The sequence below is a fragment of the Oncorhynchus keta genome, chromosome 10, assembly GCF_023373465.1.
Source record: "Oncorhynchus keta strain PuntledgeMale-10-30-2019 chromosome 10, Oket_V2, whole genome shotgun sequence".
NCBI lineage: Eukaryota > Metazoa > Chordata > Actinopteri > Salmoniformes > Salmonidae > Oncorhynchus > Oncorhynchus keta.
The window spans coordinates 75228136-75253688 of NC_068430.1; the positions used below are offsets into that span (position 1 = coordinate 75228136).

Consider the following 25553-nt stretch of genomic DNA (forward strand, 5'->3'; position numbering starts at 1 on the left):
AGGGGGAGGGACTCATCTGTTAGGGGAGAGAAGACTGTGTAATGGAGGGAGGGGACTCATCTGTTAGGGAGAGAGAAGGACTGTGTAGATGGAGGGGGGAACTCATGTAATGGAGGGAGGGGACTCATCTGTTAGGGGAGAGAAGACTGTGTAATGGAGGGAGGGGACTCATCTGTTAGGGGAGAGAAGACTGTGTAATGGAGGGAGGGGACTCATCTGTTAGGGGGAGAGAAGACTCATCTGTTAGGGAGAGAAGACTGTGTAATGGAGGGAGGGGACTCATCTGTTAGGGGGAGAGAAGACTGGTGTAATGGAGGGAGGAACTAATGGAGGGAGGGGACTCATCTGAGGGAGAGACTGTGTAATGGAGGGAGGGGACTCATCTGTGTAATGGAGGGAGGGACTCATCTGTTAGGGGAGAGAAGACTGTGTAATGGAGGGAGGGGACTCATCTGTTAGGGGAGAGAAGACTGTGTAATGGAGGGAGGGGACTCATCTGTTAGGGGGAGAGAAGACTGTGTAATGGAGGGAGGGGACTCATCTGTTAGGGGGAGAGAAGACTGTGTAATGGAGGGAGGGACTCATCTGTTAGGGGGAGAGAAGACTGTGTAATGGAGGGAGGGGACTCATCTGTTAGGGGAGAGAAGACTGTGTAATGGAGGGAGGGACTCATCTGTTAGGGGGAGAGAAGACTGTGTAATGGAGGGAGGGGACTCATCTGTTAGGGGGAGAGAAGACTGTGTAATGGAGGGAGGGGACTCATCTGTTAGGGGGAGAGAAGAAGGTGTAATGGAGGGAGGGGACTCATCTGTTAGGGGGAGAGAAGGTGTAATGGAGGGAGGGGACTCATCTGTTAGGGGAGAGAAGACTGTGTAATGGAGGGAGGGAACTCATCTGTTAGGGAGAAGACTGTGTAATGGAGGGAGGGGACTCATCTGTTAGGGGAGATGTGTAATGGAGGAGGGGACTCATCTGTTAGGGGAGAGAAGACTGTGTAATGGAGGGGGAGGGGACTCATCTGTTAGGGGGAGAAGACTGTGTAATGGAGGGAGGACTCATCTGTTAGGGGAGAGAAGACTGTGTAATGGAGGGAGGGAACTCATCTGTTAGGGGAGAAGACTGTGTAATGACTGTGTAATGGAGGGAGGGGAACTCATCTGTTAGGGAGAGAAGACTGTGTAATGGAGGAGGGGACTCATCTGTTAGGGGAGAGAAGACTGTGTAATGGAGGGAGGGGACTCATCTGTTAGGGGAGAGAAGACTGTGTAATGGAGGGAGGGGGACTCATCTGTTAGGAGGAGAAGACTGTGTAATGGAGGGAGGGGACTCATCTGTTAGGGGAGAGAAGACTGTGTAATGGAGGGAGGGAACTCATCTGTTAGGGGAATGGAGGGAACTCATCTGACTGTGTAATGGAGGGAGGGGACTCATCTGTTAGGGGAGAAGACTGTGTAATGGAAGGACTCATCTGTTAGGGGAAGAACTCATCTGTTAGGGGAGAGAGACTGTGGAGGGAGGGGACTCAATGGAGGAGGGAGGGAACTCATCTGTTAGGGGAGAGAAGGTGTAATGGAGGGAGGGGACTCATCTGTTAGGGGGAGAGAAGACTGTGTAATGGAGGGAGGGACTCATCTGTTAGGGGAGAGAAGAAGGTGTAATGGAGGGAGGGGACTCATCTGTTAGGGGAGACTGTGTAATGGAGGGGGGAACTGTGTGTAATGGAGGGAGGGACTCATCTGTTAGAAGGAGAGAAGAAGGTGTAATGGAGGGAGGGGACTCATCTGTTAGGGGGAGAGAAGACTGTGTAATGGAAGGAGGGGACTCATCTGTTATACATATCTACCTCCATCCCTCCATTACATAACATATTTGTCACTAGAAATGTGTTCAACATCCACTGAAGTAGCTAGCAAGTTACCTAGATAGCTACAGGAGCAAATGCCAAAACAAACAGACTTGCTAGTTTACTAACCCAACCATCAGTCCTAGAGGGTGGTGCGGACAGTACATTACTGGTGCCGAGCTCCCTGTCCGTCCAGGACCTCTATATCAGGCAGGTATATCAGGTGAAAAGAAGGCTGGGTAAATCGTCAAAGACCCCAACCATCCAAGCCATAGACTATTTTCTATGCTGCTGCATAGGAAGAGGTACCGGTGCATCAAGTCTGACACCAACAGGCTCTTGAACAGCTTCTGTCCCCAGGCAATACGACTGATAAATAGCTAACAGCTACACGGACCCAGTTGACCTTGTGTCTTTATTGACCTTTTATTTCAGTATTTGCACGATCTATATGCACACTCACAGGGCCCCACACACTCACAGGGCCCCACACACTCACAGGGCCCCACACACTCACAGGGCCCCACACACTCACAGGGCCCCACACACTCACAGGGCCCCACACACTCACAGGGCCCCACACACTCACAGGGCCCCACACACTCACAGGGCCCCACACACTCACAGGGCCCCACACACTCACAGGGCCCCACACACTCACAGGGCCCCACACACTCACAGGGCCCCACACACTCACAGGGCCCTACACACTCACAGGGCCCCACACACTAACAGGGCCCCACACACTCACAGGGCCCTACACACTCACAGGGCCTTCACACTCATAGGGCCCCACACACTCACAGGGCCCCACACACTCACAGGGCCCCACACACTCACAGGGCCCCACACACTCACAGGGCCCCACACACTCACAGGGCCCCACACACTCACAGGGCCCCACACACTCACAGGGCCCCACACACTCACAGGGCCCCACACACTCATAGGGCCCCACACACTCATAGGGCCCCACACACTCACAGGGCCCCACACACTCACAGGGCCCCACACACTCACAGGGCCCCACACACTCACAGGGCCCCACACACTCACAGGGCCCCACACACTCACAGGGCCCCACACACTCACAGGGCCCCACACACTCACAGGGCCCCACACACTCACAGGGCCCCACACACTCACAGGGCCCCACACACTCACAGGGCCCCACACACTCACAGGGCCCCACTAACACTCACAGGGCCCCACACACTCACAGGGCCCCACACACTCACAGGGCCCCACACACTCACAGGGCCCCACACACTCACAGGGCCCCACACACTCACAGGGCCCCACTAACACTCACAGGGCCCCACACACTCACAGGGCCCCACACACACACACACACACACACACACACACACACACACACACACACACACACACACACACACACACACACACACACACACACACACACACACACACACACTGTCACTCCAACACACACACACCGACTTCATCATTTGCTCACTAACACATATTATCGACACACATTTCTACTGGCTCTACACACACGTGCACCCACTCACACACACACACTGCTGCTACTCTGTTTATCTTCTACCCTGTTGCCTCTTCACCTTACCCCTATACATATCTACGTCCATCCCTCCAGTATCCCTGTCCCCGATACATATCTACCTCCATCCCTCCAGTATCCCTCTCTCTCTCTTTCTCTCTCTGTGTTTCTCTCTCTCTGTGTGTGTCTTTCTCTCTGTGTTTCTCTCTTTCTCTATATGTTTCTCTCTCTCTCTGTGTTTCTCTCTTTCTCTCTGTGTGTCTCTCTCTCTGTGTTTCTGTTTCTCTCTCTGTGTGTTTCTCTCTGTGTTTCTCTCTTTCTCTATATGTTTCTCTCTTTCTCTCTGTGTTTTCTCTTTCTCTCTGTGTGTCTCTCTGTGTTTCTGTTTCTATCTCTGTGTGTGTCTTTCTCTCTGTGTTTCTCTCTTTCTCTATATGTTTCTCTCTTTCTCTCTGTGTTTTTCTCTTTCTCTCTGTGTGTCTCTCTGTGTTTCTGTTTCTCTCTCTGTGTGTTTCTCTCTGTGTTTCTCTCTTTCTCTCTGTGTTTCTCTTTTTCTCTCTGTGTTTCTCTCTTTCTCTCTGTGTGTCTCTCTCTCTGTGTTTCTGTTTCTCTCTCTGTGTGTTTCTCTCTGTGTTTCTCTCTTTCTCTATATGTTTCTCTCTTTCTCTCTGTGTTTTTCTCTTTCTCTCTGTGTGTCTCTCTGTGTTTCTGTTTCTATCTCTGTGTGTGTCTTTCTCTCTGTGTTTCTCTCTTTCTCTATATGTTTCTCTCTTTCTCACAGAGAGAGAGAGAGAAACAGCCACACACAGAGAGAGAGAGAAACAGCCACACACAGAGAGAGTGAGAAACAGCAACAAAGAGAGAGAGAGAGAAACAGCCACACACAGAGAGAGAGAGAAACAGCCACACAGAGAGAGAGAGAGAAACAGCCACACACAGAGAGAGTGAAACAGCCACACACACAGAGAGAGAAACAGCTACACACACAGAGAGAGAAACAGCCACACACACGGAGAGAGAGAAACAGCCACACACACACACAGAGAGAGAAAACAGCCACACACAGAGAGAGAGAGAGAAGAGAAACTTTGTATGTTGTCACCACACTTGAGCAATGTTAGACAGAAACAGCCACACAGAGAGAGAGAAACAGCCACACACAGAGAGAGAGAAACAGCCACACACAGAGAGAGAAGAGAGCCACACAGAGAGAGAGAGAGAGAGAGAGAGAGAGAGAGAGAGAGAGAGAGAGAGAGAGAGAGAGAGAGAGAGAGAGAGAGACACACAGCCACACACAGAGAGAGAGAAACAGCCATACAGAGAGAGAGAGAGAAACAGCATCACAGAGAGAGAGAAAGAGAGAGAGAGAGCCTGCCCTGAACCCTGCCATCAAGAGTCCTGCCTGCCTACTAAAGCTCTCTGTGCTGCAGATGGTATTGTCTGCTCTTATCAGAAATGTCACACATTATAGAAAGTCCTTCTGCTTACAGAGAGGAGACTAGCTCGGTCTTATTCCTGGGCATTACCATTATGTTGTGTGTGTGCATGAGTGAGCATACTATTATGCATGTGCATGTTTGTGTGTGTATGACTGTGTCCCTAATTTTGAGGATATCTAGATTTTCATTGTGTCTGCATAATATTCACAGTGTGTGTCTGTGTGTGTGTGGTACCGGAGCGCCAAGTCTAGGTCCAAAAGGCTCCTTAACAGCTTCTACCCGCAAACCATAAGACTGATAAACAATGAATCGAATGGCCACCTGGACTATTTACATTTACCCCCATTTGTTTTGACCCCCCCATTTGTTTTGTACGTTGCTGCTACTCGCTGTTTATTATCTGTGCATAGCCACTTCACCCCTACCTACAGTACTTTTGCAAGGTGTCTCAGAAGGGTAATGGCATATGATCCTTCTGCCCATAGAATCACAGCAATCAATTCAAAATCAGATCAACGGAGGGAGAAGGTGAGAGACTGAGGGAGAAGGTAAGTGAGTGAGGGAGAAGGTGAGTGAGTGAGGGAGAAGGTGAGAGACTGAGGGAGAAGGTAAGTGAGTGAGGGAGAAGGTGAGTGAGTGAGGGAGAAGGTGAGTGAGTGAGGGAGAAGGTGAGTGAGTGAGGGAGAAGGTGAGTGAGTGAGGGAGAAGGTGAGTGAGTGAGGGAGAAGGTGAGTGAGTGAGGGAGAAGGTGAGTGAGTGAGGGAGAAGGAGAGAGAGATGGAGAGAGAGGGAAGAATACAAAACATTGTATTGTAGAATGGAGACAGATATTAAGGGGGAGAGGAGAGGACTAGAACAGCATACTGTGGGAGAGAGAGAGAAAGATAGCGGGGGTGAGAGAGAGAGAGAGAGAGAGAGAGAGAGAGAGAGAGAGAGAGAGAGGGTGAGAGAGAGAGAGAGAGAGAGAGAGAGAGAGAGAGAGAGAGATAGAGAGAGAGAGAAGGGGTGAGACACACAGAGCTCTTTATAATGACCCTGCCTCTGTCTCCAGAGCCTTCTCTTCTGCTCTTAATTCATGTAGCTTATTATTCTAATAGAACCCTTCTTTAGATATTCCCTCACTACACTGACGTCTCTACTAGCTAGACAATTTCAGACAATTTTCAGTTCTAGCTAATAACAACTAGCTTGTGAGACACATTGATGCAAGAGTGGTGCAAAACGGCTTAAAGATCAAACGTAAAATTGGAGAGAAAAAAAAACATTTGAGAAAAGTATTGATAAATAGCAGTGCGGTTTACTTTTAATCCAGTATTTCATAGTGCTCTTCAGATATTCACTCTACGTGGCAGGTAGCCTAGTGAATCCCTGAGCTGACCTGGTGAAACACGTGCCGAAGTTCCCTTGAGCAAGGCACTTATCCCTAATTACATCTGTAAGTCTCTCTGGAGAGCGTCTGCTGAAATGTCAAATGTAGTCTGCTCTCTACGCTTTCAGTTGCTAGAGTAGGTTCTGTCAGTCTTCAGCTGGGTTCTAGTTTAGAACATCAGAGACACAACTTAATCAATTAAAGAGATATACGTTGAGGGATGGAATTCAGAATTTAACAAAAGTGTAAACCAATACTTTAAATTACACATTTTAGCTTTTCATATGGCAGTGTCATGAAAAGAGGGAGATTCAACTCTGACCTTACGAGGTCCGGGCCTGCTGGTTTTCTGTTCTGCCTGATAATTAATTGCACGCACCTGGTGTCCCAGGTTTAAATCAGTCCCTAATTAGAGGGAAATGATGAAAAAAATGCAGTGGCTTCGAGGTCCTGAGTTGAGTTTGAAGACTTTAACCCTGACCTTTAACCCTGACCTTAGCCAAACCTTTAACCCTGACCCTTAACCTAACCCTAAACTTAGCCAAACCTTTAACCCTGACCCTTAACCTAACCCTAACCTTAACCAAACCTTTAACCCTGACCCTTAACCTAACTCTAACCTTAACCTCATTTTAACAAGTTATGAAATTACATATTGGTTTGTAGTGTCTGTATAGACTTTTGCTGAAAACGACAGGTTGACAACATTGCACTGTAGTGGTGTGAACATCCCTTATCTTCACCACCCCCTCAAACCCCCTTCTGAGAACCCCCGCTCCATCTATCGCCTCTGGTCACAGTCACCATAGCAATGAGGTTGAAGATTAAAGGGTGGTATTGTTTGAACTTGACCCCCAGTGATGACTCCATGACAACCATAACTGGTATGACATCACAAGGCCCTGTATGAGTCATGATACAGCTGGCCTCGTAGGGAGAGGCTGAAGGACTGCTGATGAGAGTGTGTGTGTGTTTCTGTCTCTGTGAGGTGTGTGTGTATGTCTCTGTCTGTGTGTGTGAAAACATTATTGTGTTGTGTATATAGTAACAGTTAGGGTTAGTAACCTACTCATTCCAGGGTTGTTCTTATTCTTTTTACTATTTTCTACATTGTAGAATCATAGTGAAGACATCAACACTATGCCACCCTTTGCCTTGATGACAGCTTTGCACACTCTTGGAATTCTCTCAATCAGCTTCACCTGGAATGCTATTCCAGTCTTTAAGGAGTTCCCACATATGCTGAGCACTTGCTGGCTGCTTTCTCCAACTCATCCCAAACCATCTCAATTGAGTTGAGGTCGGGTGATTGTGGAGGCCAGGTCATCTGATGCAGCACTCCATCACTCTCCTTCTTGATCAAATAGCCTTTATACAGCCTGGAGGTGTGTTGGGTTGCTGTCCTGTTGAAAAACAAATGATAGTCCCACTAAGCGCAAACCAGATGGGATGACGTATCACTGTAGCCATGTTGGTTAAAGTGTGTCTTGAATTCTAAATAAATCACTGACAGTGTCACCAGCAAAGCACCCCCACACCATCACACCTCCTCCTAGGGTCTAAACCATCTGATCCAGATCTTTTTTGGGGGTCAAGTTTAAGGAGCTCCTTTAGCACCTCGGACTCAGTGACAGCCTGCAGGGGAAAAAGAGGTAGAAGCATCGGGGACAGTCGCATTAGAAGGGGTGGGAGATGAGGAAATGTTGGACGGGTAATGAGGAATGGCTGAGTCAAATAGGAATCCTGATTTAATGAAGTGGTGATTTAAAGAGCTCAGCCATGTGCTTCTTGTCAGTAACAACCGCATCATCAATTTTAAGGGACACGAGCAGCTGTGAGGATGAGGGTTTATTCTCCAGGTCTTTAACCGTTTTCCAGAACTTCTTGGGGTTAGACCCACAGAGAGAACTGCTCCTTATTAAAGTAACTAACTTTGGCCTTCCGGGTAGCCTGAGTTCACTTATTTCTCATTTGCCTGAACAAGAGCCAGTCAGCCTGAGTATGCTTGTGCCGAGCCTTTCGCCAAATGCAATTCTTGAGGTGGAGTAACTCTGCTAGATCACGGTCGAGCCAGAGGCTGAACATATTTTTTTTATTCTCATTTTCTTTATGGGGGCGTGTTTGTTAACAATACCACTGAAAATATCAAACAAGAAGGTCCATGTGTCTTCGACAGAGGGGATCAAGCTGATTCTATACCATTTTCCAGAGGCCAGTTCATGAAGGAAGGCTTGCTCATTAAAGCTTTTTAGCAAGGGTCTATAACAAATCAGGACAGGTCATTTCACTGAGCAGCCATTACGAACACAGGCTGTAAAACAGTGATCACTAAGGTCATTACAGAAAACACCAGACTGATATCTATCAGGATTATTTGTGGGGATAACATCGAGGAGAGTAGCCTTTTCAAATCAAATCAAATGTATTTATATAGCCCTTCGTACATCAGCTGATATCTCAAAGTGCTGAACAGAAACCCAGCCTAAAACCTCAAACAGCAAGCAATGCAGGTGTAGAAGCACGGTGGCTAGGAAAAACTCCCTAGGAAGGCCAAAACTTGGGAAGAAACCTAGAGAGGAACCAGGCTATGAGGGGTGGCCATTCCTCTTCTGGCTGTGTGCCGGGTGGAGATTATAACAGAACATGGCCAAGATGTTCAAATGTTCATAAATGACCAGCATGGTCAAATAATAATAATCACAGTAGTTGTCGAGGGTGCAGCAAGTCAGCACCTCAGTAAATGTCAGTTGGCTTTTCATAGCCGATCATTAAGAGTATCTCTATCACTCCTGCTGTTTCTAGAGAGTTGAAAACAGCAGGTCTGGGACAGGTGGCACGTCCGGTGAACAGGTCAGGATTCCATAGCCGCAGGCAGAACAGTTCAAACTGGAGCAGCAGCACGGCCAGGTGGACTGGCGACAGCAAGGAGTCATCATGCCAGGTAGTCCTGAGGCATGGTCCTAGGGCTCAGGTCCTCCGAGAGAGAGAAAGAAAGAGCGAAAGAGAGAATTAGAGAGAGCATACTAAAATTCACACAGGACACCAGATAAGACCAGAGAAGTACTCCAGATATAACAAACTGACCCTAGCCCCCCGACACAAACTATTGCAGCATAAATACTGGAGGCTGAGACAGGAGGGGTCAGGAGACACTGTGGCCCCATCCGATGATACCCTCAGGCAGGGCCAAACAGGAAGGATATAACCCCACCCACTTTGCCAAAGCACAGCCCCCACACCACTATAGGCATATCTTCTCTGGGTGTTTGGATTCATACCCTGTGGGATTGGTATTCATCTGAGAGAGATTTAGGGAGTTGGTCAGGTGGTTTAAGCATGTCCCAGATTAGGTCACACTTAGTGTTCACACTTAATGTAAGGGGCCAGGAGAGATCTTAGGGCAGGTAGGGTACAGGCCGGTGTTGATGGAGGACGATAGCACCCAGCAACAGTCATCAAAGAGCTATTTGAAAGTTTAATACTTAAAACCAGCAAATCAAATTGTTTGGGGACAGACTTGGTGGAGACAACCGACCACTGAAGGTGATCCCTGGTAAAGATTTGCCACTCCACCACCTTTGGAAGATCTGTCTTGCCGAAAAAGGTTCTAACCAGGAAGGTTAACATCAGTATTCAAAACACTCTTCCTTAACCACGTCTCAGTAATGACCAACACATCTGGATTGGAGCTGTGGACCTACACTTTCAATAGATCCATTTTAGGTAATAAGCTTCTAGTATTAACGTGCAGAAGACACAGGCTTTAACGAGAGCAGAAGTCAGGGAAGCAGATATCAGAGCACAAGTCAGAATTGGGTCTAGCAACAGTAGGTGGGTCAGGATTTACATGCACATTTCCAGATATCATCAACAGTAATACAATCAGGGCACGGCAGAGGACAGGGAGAGATCTGCAGTGCTGATTTATGACATCTGAATGTGCAATTTCATCAGGTAACATGAATGCAAAGCCAGCGAGAGGTGGTTAGAATGGGATGGGAGGCCAACAGTCTGTGTAACCAATAGAGAGTCCGAGTCCCGAATGTGGGAACAAACATAGTCTGTCCACGGTTGGGTAAAGAAAGTGTGTAGTCAACAAAGCATGCAGGAGTCATGAGGCAAATAGAAAAATACACGAGAAAAAAATATGTAACTACTTGTAAGTTCAGAGTCACTCGCCCCAACAGTGCTGTAGGTGAGCGAAAGCTCGGGAGAGAGGGGTGAGTGTGGTGGGGGTACCTGTACCAGACAGGGGGAGACAGACCAGGGAGAGAGGGGTGAGTGTGGTGGGGGTACCTATACCAGACAGGGGGAGACAGACCAGGGAGAGAGGGGGAGTGTGGTGGGGGTACCTGTACCAGACAGGGGAGACAGACCAGGGCAGATGGTGAGGGGGGTGAGTGTGGTGGGGTACCTGTACCAGACAGGGGAGACAGACCAGGGCAGACGGTGAACAGACCTGTAGACAGGGGGAGACAGACCAGGGCAGTGAACAGAGAGGGTGAGTGTGGTGGGAGTACCTGTACCAGACAGGGGAGAGACAGACCAGGGAGAGGGGCAGATGAGTGTGGTTGGGGTACCTGTACCAGACAGGGGGAGACAGACCAGGGAGAGAGGACAGGGAGACAGACCAGGGTGGAGAGGGTTGGGTGGAGGTACCTGTACCAGACAGGGGGACAGACCAGGGCAGACGGTGAACAGAGGGGGTGACTGTGGTGGAGGTACCTGTACCAGACGGTGAACAGAGAGGGGTGAGTGTGGTGGAGGTACCTGTACCAGACAGGGGAGACAGACCAGGGCAGATGGTGAACAGAGAGGGGTGAGTGTGGTGGAGGTACAGACAGGGGACAGACCAGGGCAGAGGGTGAACAGAGAGGGGTGAGTGTGGTGGAGGTACCTGTACCAGACAGGGGAGACAGACCAGGGCAGACAGACCTGTAGACAGGGGAGACAGACCAGGGCAGACGGTGAACAGAGAGGGGTGAGTGTGGTGGAGGTACCTGTACCAGACAGGGGGAGACAGACCAGGGCAGACAGGTGAACAGAGAGGGGTGAGTGTGGTGGAGGTACCTGTCCAGACAGGGGAGACAGACCAGGGCAGATGGTGAACAGAGAGGGGTGAGGTGGTGGAGGTACCTGTACCAAACAGGGGGAGACAGACCAGGGCAGATGGTGAACAGAGAGGGGTGAACCTGTACCAGACAGGGGGAGACAGACCAGGGCAGACGGTGAACAGAGAGGGGTGAGTGTGGTGGAGGTACCTGTACCAGACAGGGGGAGACAGACCAGGGCAGACGGTGAACAGAGAGGGGAGGGTGAGTGTGGTGGAGGTACAGACTGAACAGAGAGGGGTGAGTGTAGTGGAGGTACCTGTAGACAGGGAGAAAGACCAGGGCAGATGGTGAACAGAGAGGGGTGAGTGTGGTGGAGGTACCTGTACCAGACAGGGGGAGACAGACCAGGGCAGACGGTGAACAGAGAGGGGTGAGTGTGGTGGAGGTACCTGTACCAGACAGGGGGAGACAGACCAGGGCAGACGGTGAACAGATCACCAGGTGGAATCCAAGCAACAGTGCAGCAGGCAACGGGAGAGGTTTGGAGGCAGATTTCTTGTAGGAAATGCCAGTGAATGGTCTTTGAACAGCAGGAGGGGGCTTCAGAGGAGGCTTCAAAGACTCCTGCCACTTGTTGGGCCCAAAGGCCTCGACACCTTTTACTTCAGACCTCAGTGCTGATTGAAGTTGTCTGTCCTGGCAATCCTGGCAGCCTTAACTCAGCATTCAGTCCCCATAAAGTCAAATAAATAATTGTGATGTACTTTAGTTTTTCATATTTTTCTTTTTTCTTTTTCTTCTTGGCTTTCAAAATAGCATCAGACCAAACACGACTCAGTCAGTTCCAGGGATGGATGGTGTCCTCAGGTCTCTGCTGTTTGTTGGCTAGACCTCTCTGTATGGCTTGGAAAAAGGGAAACTTGGAAGCAGTAATCTCTCTTGTTAATTTGGATCAAAATGAGGTTGTAGGTTTGGAGTGGTGATCTGGAGCGAAGGCCATGCTGTGGAGGGTAGCTTCCTGCCGGAAAATCAGGTACATATATCTCCAACTCTACCCTTTTGTAAAATAACTTGTTGAAAAATGTGAGCGCTCACATGCAACTGTGCCTCTCCCTCTCTGGGGGGGATGCCTAGTGGTGTGTAGCGGCCTAGTGTAGTGGCCTGGTGGTGTACAGGTCAGTGTAGTGGGTTAGTGGTGTACAGGACACTGTGTGTGACCACATCAAGGCTTGGCCTATCAACACCACATTCATAATGACTGGAAACGTGTTTGGGGTATAGATACCACCCAGTGTGTGTGTGTGTGTGTGTGTGTGTGTGTGTGTGTGTGTGTGTGTGTGTGTGTGTGTGTGTGTGTTCTGTTGAGATACCACCGGTCCCATTACATTTCCCCTTGCAGTGCACCTGCTCTACGCCTGATTACCTACCAATCTCCCCGATACACACACACACAGACACACACATACACACACACCGGCCTCTTCAATACACTCCCTTTGTATGACTGTCTCTCCTCCCCTGGCACCACTCACCTCTCTCTTTCTCTTTCTCCCTTCCTCTCTCTCTTTTCTCCCTCACTTTTCTCCCTCTCTCTCTCCCCCTCTCTCTCTCTCTCTCCCTCTCTCTCTCTCTCTCTCTCTCTCTCTCTCTCTCTCTCTCTCTCTCTCTCTCTCTCTCTCTCTCTCTCTCTCTCTCTCCCTTTCTCTCTCTCTGTCTCTCTCTCTCAGTATATATCTGATTGTATATGTGTAATGAGGGATTGGAAGTTATTTTAATAAGAGGATTGGGGCATGAGGTCGGTGTGAAGCTAAGCTGTGTGAGAGTGAGTGTGTCTGTGTCTGTGTTCTTTCTATGTGTGTGTGTGTGTGTGTGTGTGTGTGTCTGTGTCTGTGTTCTTTCTGTGTGTGTGTGTGTGTGTGTGTGTGTTATGAATATATTGAGACAGAAAATCCATACCCTTTTACCTGAGCATTCACAAAGGACATAAAAAACATCACTCATACTTTCATATATTTTGCTTTAAGCTTTCTCTCTCTTTTTCAGCTCTCTCTGGCTGAGCGATTAACCCAAATGTCAGTGTTTTTGGGGGGTTTTGAACAATGTTGGTTCAATTTGTTGAATTCCATTTAGTTCCTTTTTTCCTGTGAGTGCATTGCACAGTTTCCCTAGAGATCAATCAGATCAAGCCTGAACTGTGGGATGTAGTAGGGAGTTATAGTTCCCAACAGGGCAATATTCTACATAGTTTAGTGCAGAAAACGTGTTAAATACGTGTTAAATAACTACAATGACCATAATCCACTGTGTGCCTGCTTGTCCGGTCTGAGACGGAGAGAAGAGACAGAAGAACTAGCGATCGAGGGGGATAGAGAGCGTTTGCTCTACGAGGATTGATAGTTGGTGTTCAGCAGTCATAAAAGTATGTCTTATTTACTTTGAAGAACTACTAAATAGCAGCTTTATAGAGATGATGACTTGGAATGACATAATAAAGTCATCAAATAGGCCTAAAACTAATGAAATATATACAACAACTGAACTATTTTATTAAAGTAATGTGAAGAAATGGTGATAAGCAGTAATGGGACTTTTATCAATGATTTTATTCTGTGTTACAGCATTCAACACACATAATGTACAGTGCATTTCATGTAGAAATAAAATAATCCAAACCGATAACCGACCTCAAAAAGCACTAATCGCTCAGCACTATTCTTTCCTTACTCTCTCCTTTTCTCTCTCTGTTTGTCTCTCTCTCTTTCTCTCTCTCTCTCTCTCTGTTTGTCTCTCTCTCTTTCTCTCTCTCTCTCTTTCTCTCTGTCCGTTCTTCTGTCCCCGCCTCCCCCCACATCCATGTCTTTCTGTCTGTTTGACATGTAAACTGCCATATCCCGTAGACATCTAATTATCATCATCAACATGAATTAACAGCCGTCAGACTTGCCAAGCAGCCAATTAGGCAAACTGAAGGGTGCGACCCAATCACAGAGCTCTTACCTCTGATTGACAGGGTCAGGCAGGGAGGTGATTGAAGGGCTTTGTAGGGGTCATGCCCACCAAACCCCAGGGCCATTAGGGTCTCTCTCCATCATCTGTGTGTGTGTGTGTGTGTGTGTGTGTGTGTGTGTGTGTGTGTGTGTGTGTGTGTGTGTGTGTGTGTGTGTGTGTGTGTGTGTGTGTGTGTGTGTGTGTGTGTGTGTGTTGGATGGTCTATATCATCAGATTATACCCACTCCCGAAGTGTGTTTCTGTGTGTATTTCTCTGTGTGTGTTTCTCTGTGTGTGTTTCTCTGTGTGTGTTTCTGTGTGTGTTTCTCTGTGTGTGTTTCTGTGTGTATTTCTCTGTGTGTGTTTCTCTGTGTGTATTTCTCTGTGTGTGTTTCTCTGTGTGTGTTTCTCTGTGTGTGTTTCTCTGTGTGTATTTCTCTGTGTGTGTTTCTCTGTGTGTGTTTCTCTGTGTGTATTTCTCTGTGTGTATTTCTCTGTGTGTGTTTCTCTGTGTGTGTTTCTCTGTGTGTGTTTCTCTGTGTGTATTTCTCTGTGTGTGTTTCTCTGTGTGTGTTTCTCTGTGTGTGTTTCTCTGTGTGTATTTCTCTGTGTGTGTTTCTCTGTGTGTGTTTCTCTGTGTGTGTTTCTCTGTGTGTGTTTCTCTGTGTGTGTTTCTCTGTGTGTATTTCTCTGTGTGTGTTTCTCTGTGTGTATTTCTCTGTGTGTGTTTCTGTGTGTATTTCTCTGTGTGTGTTTCTGTGTGTATTTCTCTGTGTGTGTTTCTGTGTGTATTTCTCTGTGTGTTTTTCTGTGTGTATTTCTCTGTGTGTGTTTCTCTGTGTGTATTTCTCTGTGTGTGTTTCTGTGTGTATTTCTCTGTGTGTGTTTTTCTGTGTGTGTTTCTCTGTGTGTGTTTCTCTGTGTGTGTTTCTCTGTGTGTGTTTCTCTGTGTGTGTTTCTCTGTGTGTGTTTCTCTGTGTGTATTTCTCTGTGTGTGTTTCTCTGTGTGTGTTTCTCTGTGTGTGTTTCTCTGTGTGTATTTCTCTGTGTGTGTTTCTCTGTGTGTGTTTCTCTGTGTGTATTTCTCTGTGTGTGTTTCTCTGTGTGTGTTTCTCTGTGTGTATTTCTCTGTGTGTGTTTCTCTGTGTGTGTTTCTCTGTGTGTGTTTCTCTGTGTGTGTTTCTCTGTGTGTGTGTGATAATAATAGCATAATGAAAACAGTCTTGGCTTCCTTGACTTGTCCAATAAGCCAGTAGACTGATGACTCCGTTTCAGATTAAATCCCTTTTCCTCATTAGTTTCTCTCTTTCTTTGCTCCCCCCCCACCTCCCCCTGTATCTCATGTATTTTCCCCTATTTCAACCCCCTCCCTTTCTCCCCCCTTTCCTCAGACATTGTCTCCATCTCTCCTTATCAGTTGGTCAAAGGATTTTTTTCTTTTTTCTAAAGCCAAGCACATCGCCTGCTATTTTGTTACCAAGCAACAAGGGTGTGTTTGTGTCCGTTGGTGTGTGTGTTTGTACGGTGTGTGTGTGTGTGTGCTGTGTGTGTGTTTGTACGGTGTGTGTGTGTGTGCTGTGTGTGTGTTTGTACGGTGTGTGTGTGTGCTGTGTGTGTGTTTGTACGGTGTGTGTGTGCTGTGTGTGTGTTTGTACGGTGTGTGTGTGTGCTGTGTGTGTGTTTGTACGGTGTGTGTGTGCTGTGTGTGTGTTTGTACGGTGTGTGTGCTGTGGACGCAGGAGAATTTGGTCCACTCTTCATGGGAGTTGAAATCACCTTGTCCACTATCAACTAACCAGTCAAAGAGTAGGAGTGTGCCTCAATGTGCGTAAGGCCACCAGTTCAGACACACAGTATGTCTGTTTGATTTGAAGTGATTCCTTGAGTTGTGTGTTCCAATGTATTAGTTCAACGTTAATATCTAATGAATATCTCTTTAGTGTGTAAGTACTGTATGGTCCAACAGCTGTCTGCTTCTCCTGCAAGGTCTGTTTCCTCTCCTCCAAAGACACACATTTAATTAGGGACCGTGTGTGTGTGTGTGTGTGTCACAGCATTGAATCGTGCTTCCGCGTAATTGCCAGTCTCTGGCCATGCAGTGTTTGAAGTGTAGGAGGTGGAAATAAATTGCTGGTCCCAAATTGCTTAAATTAAGTGTGTGTGTGTGTGTGTGTGTGTGTGTGTGTGTGTGTGTGTGTGTGTGTGTGTGTGTGTGTGTGTGTGTGTGTGTGTGTGTGTGTGTGTGTGTGTGTGTGTGTGTGTGTGTGTGTGTGTGTGTGTGTGTGTGTGTGTGAGAGAAAATATGAGCCAACCTCTTGTTCCATTAGGGGTACTTTTCCTCTCTTCTCCTCCCTCCACCCCTCCTTTCATCCCTCTCTCTAACCGGTGAACATATGGCCCGTGGTCCCCCCTTGCTGTCCCTGGACAAAGGTGCTTGCCAGACATCTTATGGACCGGGGGTATAAGAGTGAAACGAGTGAGGAGGGGAGGTAGAGAAGAGTTTTGGATGGGGGAGGCTTCAGTCCTGACTGGAAAGAGGAGGGAGAGGGAGAGAGAGGGAGAGGGGAGAGAGGGGAGGGGAGAGGGAGAGAGGGGAGAGGGAGAGGGGAGGGGGGAGAGAGGGAGAGGGGAGGGAGAGAGGAGAGGGAGAGGGAGAGGGAGAGGGAGAGGGAGAGGGAGAGGGGGAGAGGGAGAGGGAGAGGGCGAGGGAGAGGGGGAAAGGGAGCTAATGAAGTCATGTAGGTATGGAAACACATTCAGAGATGCTCAGGGTCCAATCATTTAGCTGTTCATCAATCGTTCTCTCCTCCACCAGTAGCACTTATAGTGGATCAATGGTCTCCATGACGATAGAACAGGAATCATCACCATCTGTACTGGCCCAATGTAAATCCCCTCTTTATGGTCACACACACCCCACACACCACAGCCTCATCAACATCTGCATGGTCAGTCTACAGAACCCCTCTTTATGGCCTGCTGGGACCACTGGGACTGGGAATAGATGAGTAGTGTTCAGTATAAACGGGACAATCCAGTGTTACATTTAGTAATTCAGAAAGCATCCCTTCTGTATCAAACACATTAGAATTACATTTGGAAGAGGCGTGTCCTTGATAAGGCGTTGCTCTGCTTGAAATCTCAGCCGACCAGACAGGTTCTAGTTTTATCACGCCTGGATTACTGCCCAGCTGTTTGGTCATGTGCGGCAAAGAAGGACGTTGGTCCAGAACAGAGCATCACGTATTACACGGAGGGCGAATGTCAGTACCATGCCGGTCAGTCTCTCCTGACTCAAAACTGAGGAGAGACTGACCTGCATCACTTTTGGTCTTTGTGTGAGATGTTGATGTGTTGAAGGTACTGAACGGTCTTTTCAAGCAGTTGGCACCCAGTTCAGACACTCATTGGTACAACACAACACATGGAACCAGAGGTCTCTTCACAGTTCAGACACTCATTGGTCCAACACAACACATGGAACCAGAGGTCTCTTCACAGTTCAGACACTCATTGGTACAACACAACACATGGAACCAGAGGTCTCTTCACAGTTCAGACACTCATTGGTACAACACAACACATGGAACCAGCACAGTTCAGACACTCATTGGTACAACACAACACATGGAACCAGAGGTCTCTTCACAGTTCAGACACTCATTGGTACAACACAACACATGGAACCAGAGGTCTCTTCACAGTTCAGACACTCATTGGTACAACACAACACATGGAACCAGGGTCTCTTCACAGGAAACACAACACATGGAACCAGAGGTCTCTTCACAGTTCAGACACTCATTGGTACCAACACAACACATGGAACTCTTTCACAGTTCAGACACTCATTGGTACAACACAACACATGGAACCAGAGGTCTCTTCACAGTTCAGACACTCATTGGTCCAACACAACACATGGAACCAGAGGTCTCTTCACAGTCCCCAGGTCCATAACAGAGGCTGGAAAACACACAGTTCAGACACTCATCGGTATCACACAACACATGGAACCAGAGGTCTCTTCACAGTCCCCAGGTCCAGAACATAGGCTGGGAAACACATAGTGTTAAATAGAACCATGACTACATGGAACTCTCTGCCACCCCAGGTAACTCAATAACACCAGATTCAACAACCAGATAAAATAACACCTTACGACCCAACGGGGACTGTGAAGAGACAGACATTTTGATATACTTTGTAATTGAGTTGACACTGTGTTATGTATTGTATCATGTAGGTGGGTGTGGCCTTGTATGAGCCTTGGCTATATCATGTAGGTGGGTGTGGCCTTGTGAGCCTTGGCTATATCATGTAGGTGGGTGTGGCCTTGTACGAGCCTTGGCTATATCATGTAGGTGGGTGTGGCCTTGTACGAGCCTTGGCTATATCATGTAGGTGGGTGTGGCCTTGTATTGGCTATATCATGTAGGTGGGTGTGGCCTTGTATGAGCCTTGGCTATATCATGTAGGTGGGTGTGGCCTTGTACGAGCCTTGGCTATATCATGTAGGTGGGTGTGGCCTTGTATGAGCCTTGGCTATATCATGTAGGTGGGTGTGGCCTTGTACGAGCCTTGGCTATATCATGTAGGTGGGTGTGGCCTTGTACGAGCCTTGGCTATATCATGTAGGTGGGTGTGGCCTTGGCTATATCATGTAGTGGGTGTGGCCTTGGCTTGGCTATATCATGTAGGTGGGTGTGGACTTGTGGCCTTGGCTATATCATGTAGGTGGGTGTGGCCTTGGCTTGGCTATATCATGTAGGTGGGTGTGGCCTTGTACGAGCCTTGGCTATATCATGTAGGTGGGTGTGGCCTTGTACGAGCCTTGGCTATATCATGTAGGTGGGTGTGGCCTTGTACGAGCCTTGGCTATATCATGTAGGTGGGTGTGGCCTTGTACGAGCCTTGGCTATATCATGTAGGTGGGTGGGCCTTGTACGAGCCTTGGCTATATCATGTAGGTGGGTGGCCTTGTACGAGCCTTGGCTATATCATGTAGGTGGGTGTGGCCTTGTACGAGCCTTGGCTATATCATGTAGGTGGGTGTGGCCTTGTACGAGCCTTGGCTATATCATGTAGGTGGGTGTGGCCTTGTACGAGCCTTGGCTATATCATGTAGGTGGGTGTGGCCTTGTACGAGCCTTGGCTATATCATGTAGGTGGGTGTGGCCTTGTACGAGCCTTGGCTATATCATGTAGGTGGGTGTGGCCTTGTACGAGCCTTGGCTATATCATGTATTCTATTTGTTGTGTTGTTTCCTATTTGGACCCCAGGCAGAGTAGCCGTTGCCTTGGCATCAGCTAATTGGGGATCCCAATAAAATACCAAACAGTTGTTCTGTTGGGTGATTCATTTTAATACTACAGGGACAAAGCTACTGGCAACATATAGTAATATAGTAATATCAATACACTCAACCACATTAGATGAAGTCAGACGTGCTGACAGGGGTTGTACTACACTGTGTGTGTGTGTGTGTGTGTGTGTGTGTGTGTGTGTGTGTGTGTGTGTGTGTGTGTGTGTGTGTGTGTGTGTGTGTGTGTGTGTGTGTGTGTGTGTGCATGTCGTTAAGCAAGATGGTATACAGTCCTCATTGAGCTTTAATGTATTGGTTTCTATTGTTCCATGTATGTGTCCAGGTGTCACCTTTGACTCATCTGAGTGGGTTTACCAGTGGAGGGATACATGGATGGGCAACACACACACACACACACACACACACACACACACACACACACACACACACACACACACACACACACACACACACACACACACACACACACACACACACACACACACACACACACACACACACACACCATTCATGTCATGACGAGAGGTTCATACACACTGATTTAATTACAGGAGGATGAAAGAGGGGATGGAGTTGTTTGAGGATAAATTATTTATCCCTCCATCCACAGGGAGATGGAGAGGTGGATTCAGGGAGATGGAGAGGTGGATTCAGGGAGATGGAGAGGTGGATTCAGGGAGATGGAGAGGTGGATTCAGGGAGATGGAGAGGTGGATTCAGGGAGATGGAGATGGAGGAAGATGGATGGAAGAGAGAAGGGAGTAGAAGAATGGAGAGGTGGATTCAGGGAGATGGAGAGGTGGATTCAGGGAGATGGAGATGGAGAGAGAGGAATATGGATGGAAGAGAGAAGGGAGTAGAAGAATGGAGGGGTGGTTCAGGGAGATGGAGATGGAGAGAGAGGAAGATGGATGGAAGAGAGAAGGGAGTAGAAGAATGGAGGGGTGGTTCAGGGAGATGGAGATGGAGGAAGATGGATGGAAGAGAGAAGGGAGTAGAAGAATGGAGGGGTGGTTCAGGGAGATGGAGAAAGAGGAAGTTGGATGGAAGAGAGAAGGGAGTAGAAGAATAGAGAGGTGGATTCAGGGAGATGAAGATGGATGGAAGAGAGAAGGGAGTAGAAGAATGGAGAGGTGGATTCAGGGAGATGGAGATGGATGGAAGAGAGAAGGGAGTAGAAGAATGGAGGGGTGGACTTGATAAACATGAAACAGTAGCTTAATCATTTCATCACAGATGGAAGAAAGAGAGAGATAAGAGAGGGATGAGCACAGGGAGGATAGACAAATGAAAGGGGGGCATTAGGAAGTACAGTGTGATTATTGCTTTTTGAGGTTGGTTTGGTTATTTAAAAATTATCTTGGTTTTTCATTTCGGTTTCGATTATTATAATTTTTGACATTAAATGCACGAGTCATTATGTGGGTTGAATACTGTAACAACACAGAATGAAACAATACAAGTGTATCAGTGTAGTGGAAATGAGAAGGTGATACTAGCGACTAGCGGCTGGCTGGCGTGGTAACACATCGTGATGACATTATGCCATTATTTGGATGGCAGACCATCTGTAGGCTACCACAGGGTCAAACACACATGATCTGGGTCAAATGCTAGAAGGAGACGTTCCTACAGAACCCTGGGGACACTGACACCAGGAGGAGACGTTCCCACAGAACCCTGGGGACACTGACACCAGGAGGAGACGTTCCCACAGAACCCTGGGGACACTGACACAAGGAGGAGACGTTCCCACAGAACCCTGGGGACACTGACACCAGGAGGAGACGTTCCCACAGAACCCTGGGGACACTGACACCAGGAGGAGACGTTCCCACAGAACCCTGGGGACACTGACACCAGGAGGAGACGTTCCCACAGAACCCTGGGGACACTGACACAAGGAGGAGACGTTCCCACAGAACCCTGGGGACACTGACACCAGGAGGAGACGTTCCCACAGAACCCTGGGGACACTGACACCAGGAGGAGACGTTCCCACAGAACCCTGGGGACACTGACACCAGGAGGAGACGTTCCCACAGAACCCTGGGGACACTGACACAAGGAGGAGACGTTCCCACAGAACCCTGGGGACACTGACACCAGGAGGAGACGTTCCCACAGAACCCTGGGGACACTGACGCCAGGAGGAGACGTTCCCACAGAACCCTGGGGACACTGACGCCAGGAGGAGACGTTCCCACAGAACCCTGGGGACACTGACACCAGGAGGAGACGTTCCCACAGAACCCTGGGGACACTGACACCAGGAGGAGACGTTCCCACAGAACCCTGGGGACACTGACACCAGGAGGAGACGTTCCCACAGAACCCTGGGGACACTGACGCCAGGAGGAGACGTTCCCACAGAACCCTGGGGACACTGACACCAGGAGGAGACGTTCCTACAGAACCCTGGGGACACTGACGCCAGGAGGAGATGTTCCCACAGAACCCTGGGGACACTGACGCTAGGAGACGACTGATAAAGAGCCCTGGGGACACTGACACCAGGAGACGACTGATAAAGAGCCCTGGGGACACTGACGCCAGGAGACGACTGATAAAGAGCCCTGGGGACACTGACACCAGGAGACGACTGATAAAGAGCCCTGGGGACACTGACGCCAGGAGACGACTGATAAAGAGCCCTGGGGACACTGACACCAGGAGACGACTGATAAAGAGCCCTGGGGACACTGACGCCAGGAGACGACTGATAAAGAGCCCTGGGGACGCTGACGCCAGGAGACGACTGATAAAGAGCCCTGGGGACACTGACGCCAGGAGACGACTGATAAAGAGCCCTGGGGACACTGACGCCAGGAGACGACTGATAAAGAGCTGCATATGTTAATATGTCTGACTGTTTTCTGGTTGATGTATTATAAAGTGAATGTATTGAAATGGTATGTTGGGTTGACCAGTTATCAGGCACATTCATGTTGTCTGGTCATAACATTCAAACTGCGCAGATTAGAATATGGGCGTGTTGTTCGTGTCTATCGTTTTTACGAGCCACGTGTTAAGAAATGTTCATTCAGGTTGGGGATGCAGTCCAGCTTGAATTTGGTTACAAGGGCCGTGAATTCTGTCATACTGTATCAGACACACAGCTTCTTCTCTTAGAAATGCTTCTGCACTGAGGACACGTGTAACCACGTTGTTTTAGCCTGTTGGTGATAAATCAAGTCACATTTTTATTGGTCTCAGACACATATTCAGCAGATGTTATTGCAGGTGTAGAGAAATGCTTGCAAACATGATTAAAGTGACCAGTGATTCCATGTCTATGTACATAGGGCAGGGTCATGCTCTCTCTGCTGTTTCCTAAAGTCCACGATCAGCTCGTTCATTTTGTTGACGTTGAGGGAGAGGTTATTTTCCTGGCACCACTCAGCCAGGGCCCTCACCTCCTCCCTGTAGGCTGTCTCATCATTGTTGGTGATCAGGCCTACTACTGTTGTGTCGTCTGCAAACTTGATGATTGAGTTGGAGGCGTGCATAGCCATGCAGTCATGGGTGAACAGGGAGTACAGGAGGGGGCTGAGCATGCAACCTTGCGGGGCCCCTGTGTTGAGTATCAGCAAAGTGGAGGTGTTGTTTCCTACCTTCACCACCAGGGAGGCGGCCCGTCAGGAAGTCCAGGACCCAGTTGCACAGGGCGGGGTTGAGACCCAGGTCCTCAAGCTTAATGATGAGCTTGGAGGGTACTATGGTGTTGAATGCTGAGCTGTAGTCAATGAACAGCATTCTTACAAAAGTATTCCTCTTGTCCAGATGGGAAAGGGCAGTGTGCAGTGCGATGGCGATTGCAACGTCTGTGGACCTATTGGGGCGTTATGCAGATTGAAGTGGGTCTAGGGTGTCAGGTAAGGTGGAGGTGATATGATCCTTAACTGGTAGTTTGTAATGTAACATGTATTTCATGTACACTGGAATTGTTTGCAATGATTTCATGACTAATACATTATAATAGTTGAATTCGGTAAATGCATTCCTCGTTTTACACATTATTATTTGATTATGCCTATAATTTAGTAGGTCTGATGATAATTGTTATTGACACATAGCACATGCTTGGGCAGCACCTTGACATCCCTGATCTACTTGATCTCTGATCTACTTGACTCGATAAGAACATTAGTTGCCAGGGTTACCTATTTGTATCTAGCCTCTTAACGACTGCATAACGTTGCAAGATAGACGCGTTCATTAAAGTCACACTGAGTCGGTGACGCAAGGATTCGCTATCTTGCTCGATCCTCCAGAGACGCATTTATTCACATCATAACGGAGTCAGATTGATAAACGTAGTTTATTATTGTTCAGCATCATTTCTACACATCTACATCATTTGTTGTGTTTATTACATTTGTTTAATTTGATTAATTTATTATTTCATTCCAAGTCATCATCTCATCTCTTGAGAGCTGCTGCCTATGCTGTCTGATAAAATCACTGTTTTGTAGTTCTTCAAAGTAAATAAGACATACTTTTATAACTGCTGAACACCAACTATCAATCACTTAGATCATGTATTTTCAGGTAGAGATACCTCACGGAGCAACAGCTCTCTATCCCCCATCCCCCATCACACTTTCTTCTGTCTCTTCTCTCTCTCTCTCTCTCTGCGTGTCTGCACATGCCGCATGGACCGGACAACTTGGCAATGGGTTATGGTCATTGTAGTTAATTACCACGTTCTCTGTGCTAAACTATGTTACCTGTTGGAAACTTCATCTGTTTTATCTCTAGAGAAACTGCAGTGCAATGTGCGCATTGAGCAAAAATAACATAATTGAAAAACATTGGAATTCAAGTAATAGAACCAACATTGGACAATTAGTTATTGAAAGATAAAAAGAGGACGAGTGATGGAGGATTGAGAGAGATGATAGAGGGGTAGGAGGAGGAGAGGCCAGAATGTCAAGCGGGTGGAGAGACTGAAGGAGAATGAGAGAGAGAGAGAGACAGATGATAGAGGGGTTGAAGGAGAGACCAGAATGTCAAGGGGATGGAGAGACTGAAGGAGAATGAGAGAGAGAGAGAGACAGATGATAAAGGGGTAGAAGGAGAGACCAGAATGTCAAGGGGATGGAGAGACTGAAGGAGAATGAGAGAGAGAGAGATACAGATGATAGAGGGGTAGAAGGAGAGGCCAGAATGTCAAGGGGGTGGAGAGACTGAAGGAGAATGAGAGAGAGAGAAACAGATGATAGAGGGGTAGAAGGAGAGGCCAGAATGTCAAGAGGGTGGAGAGAGTGAAGGAGAATGAGAGAGAGAGAAACAGATGATAGAGGGGTAGAAGGAGAGGCCAGAATGTCAAGAGGGATGGAGAGACTGAAGGAGAATGAGAGAGAGAGAAGAATGTCAAGGGGGTGGAGAGACTGAAGGAGAATGAGAGAGAGAGAAACAGATGATAGAGGGGTAGAAGGAGAGGCCAGAATGTCAAGGGGATGGAGAGACAGATGAAGGAGAATGTCAAGGGGTGGAGAGACTGAAGGACAATGAGAGAGAGAGAAACAGATGATAGAGGGGTAGAAGGAGAGGCCAGAATGTCAAGGGGATGGAGAGACTGAAGGACAATGAGAGAGAGAGAAACAGATGATAGAGGGGTAGAAGGAGAGGCCAGAATGTCAAGAGGGTGGAGAGAGTGAAGGAAAACGAGAGAGAGAGAGCTTCTAAAAGATATGATCAGAAGAGCTGTTATCTCGAGGGGTACAGGGTAGAGGGTCTCTCTTTCCCTCTCCCTTCTTTCTCTCTCGCCATCTGTCTGATTTCTGGGTTTATATTTTATTCAGTTAACATGCTGCTCATCGTTATTCAAGAGACCCACCTGTGGTGGCTTGGGAGAGATTCATTTTGTGATTTCCTATTAGGAAAACAACTCGTGGATTGAGATCTAGATCACATGATGAAGATGTGTGTGATCTACATATCAGCTGAGATCTAGATCACATGATGAAGATGTGTGTGATCTACATATCAGCTGAGATCTA

At 47.9% G+C, this 25553-nt stretch overlaps 1 protein-coding gene across 1 annotated transcript in view; it reads left to right on the forward strand.

Annotated features, from left to right (window-relative positions):
- The window catches only part of LOC118382744 (protein phosphatase 1 regulatory subunit 29-like), a 204309-nt gene that overhangs the window by 12380 nt on the left and 166376 nt on the right, over positions 1-25553 (forward strand). The window lies entirely within an intron of this gene.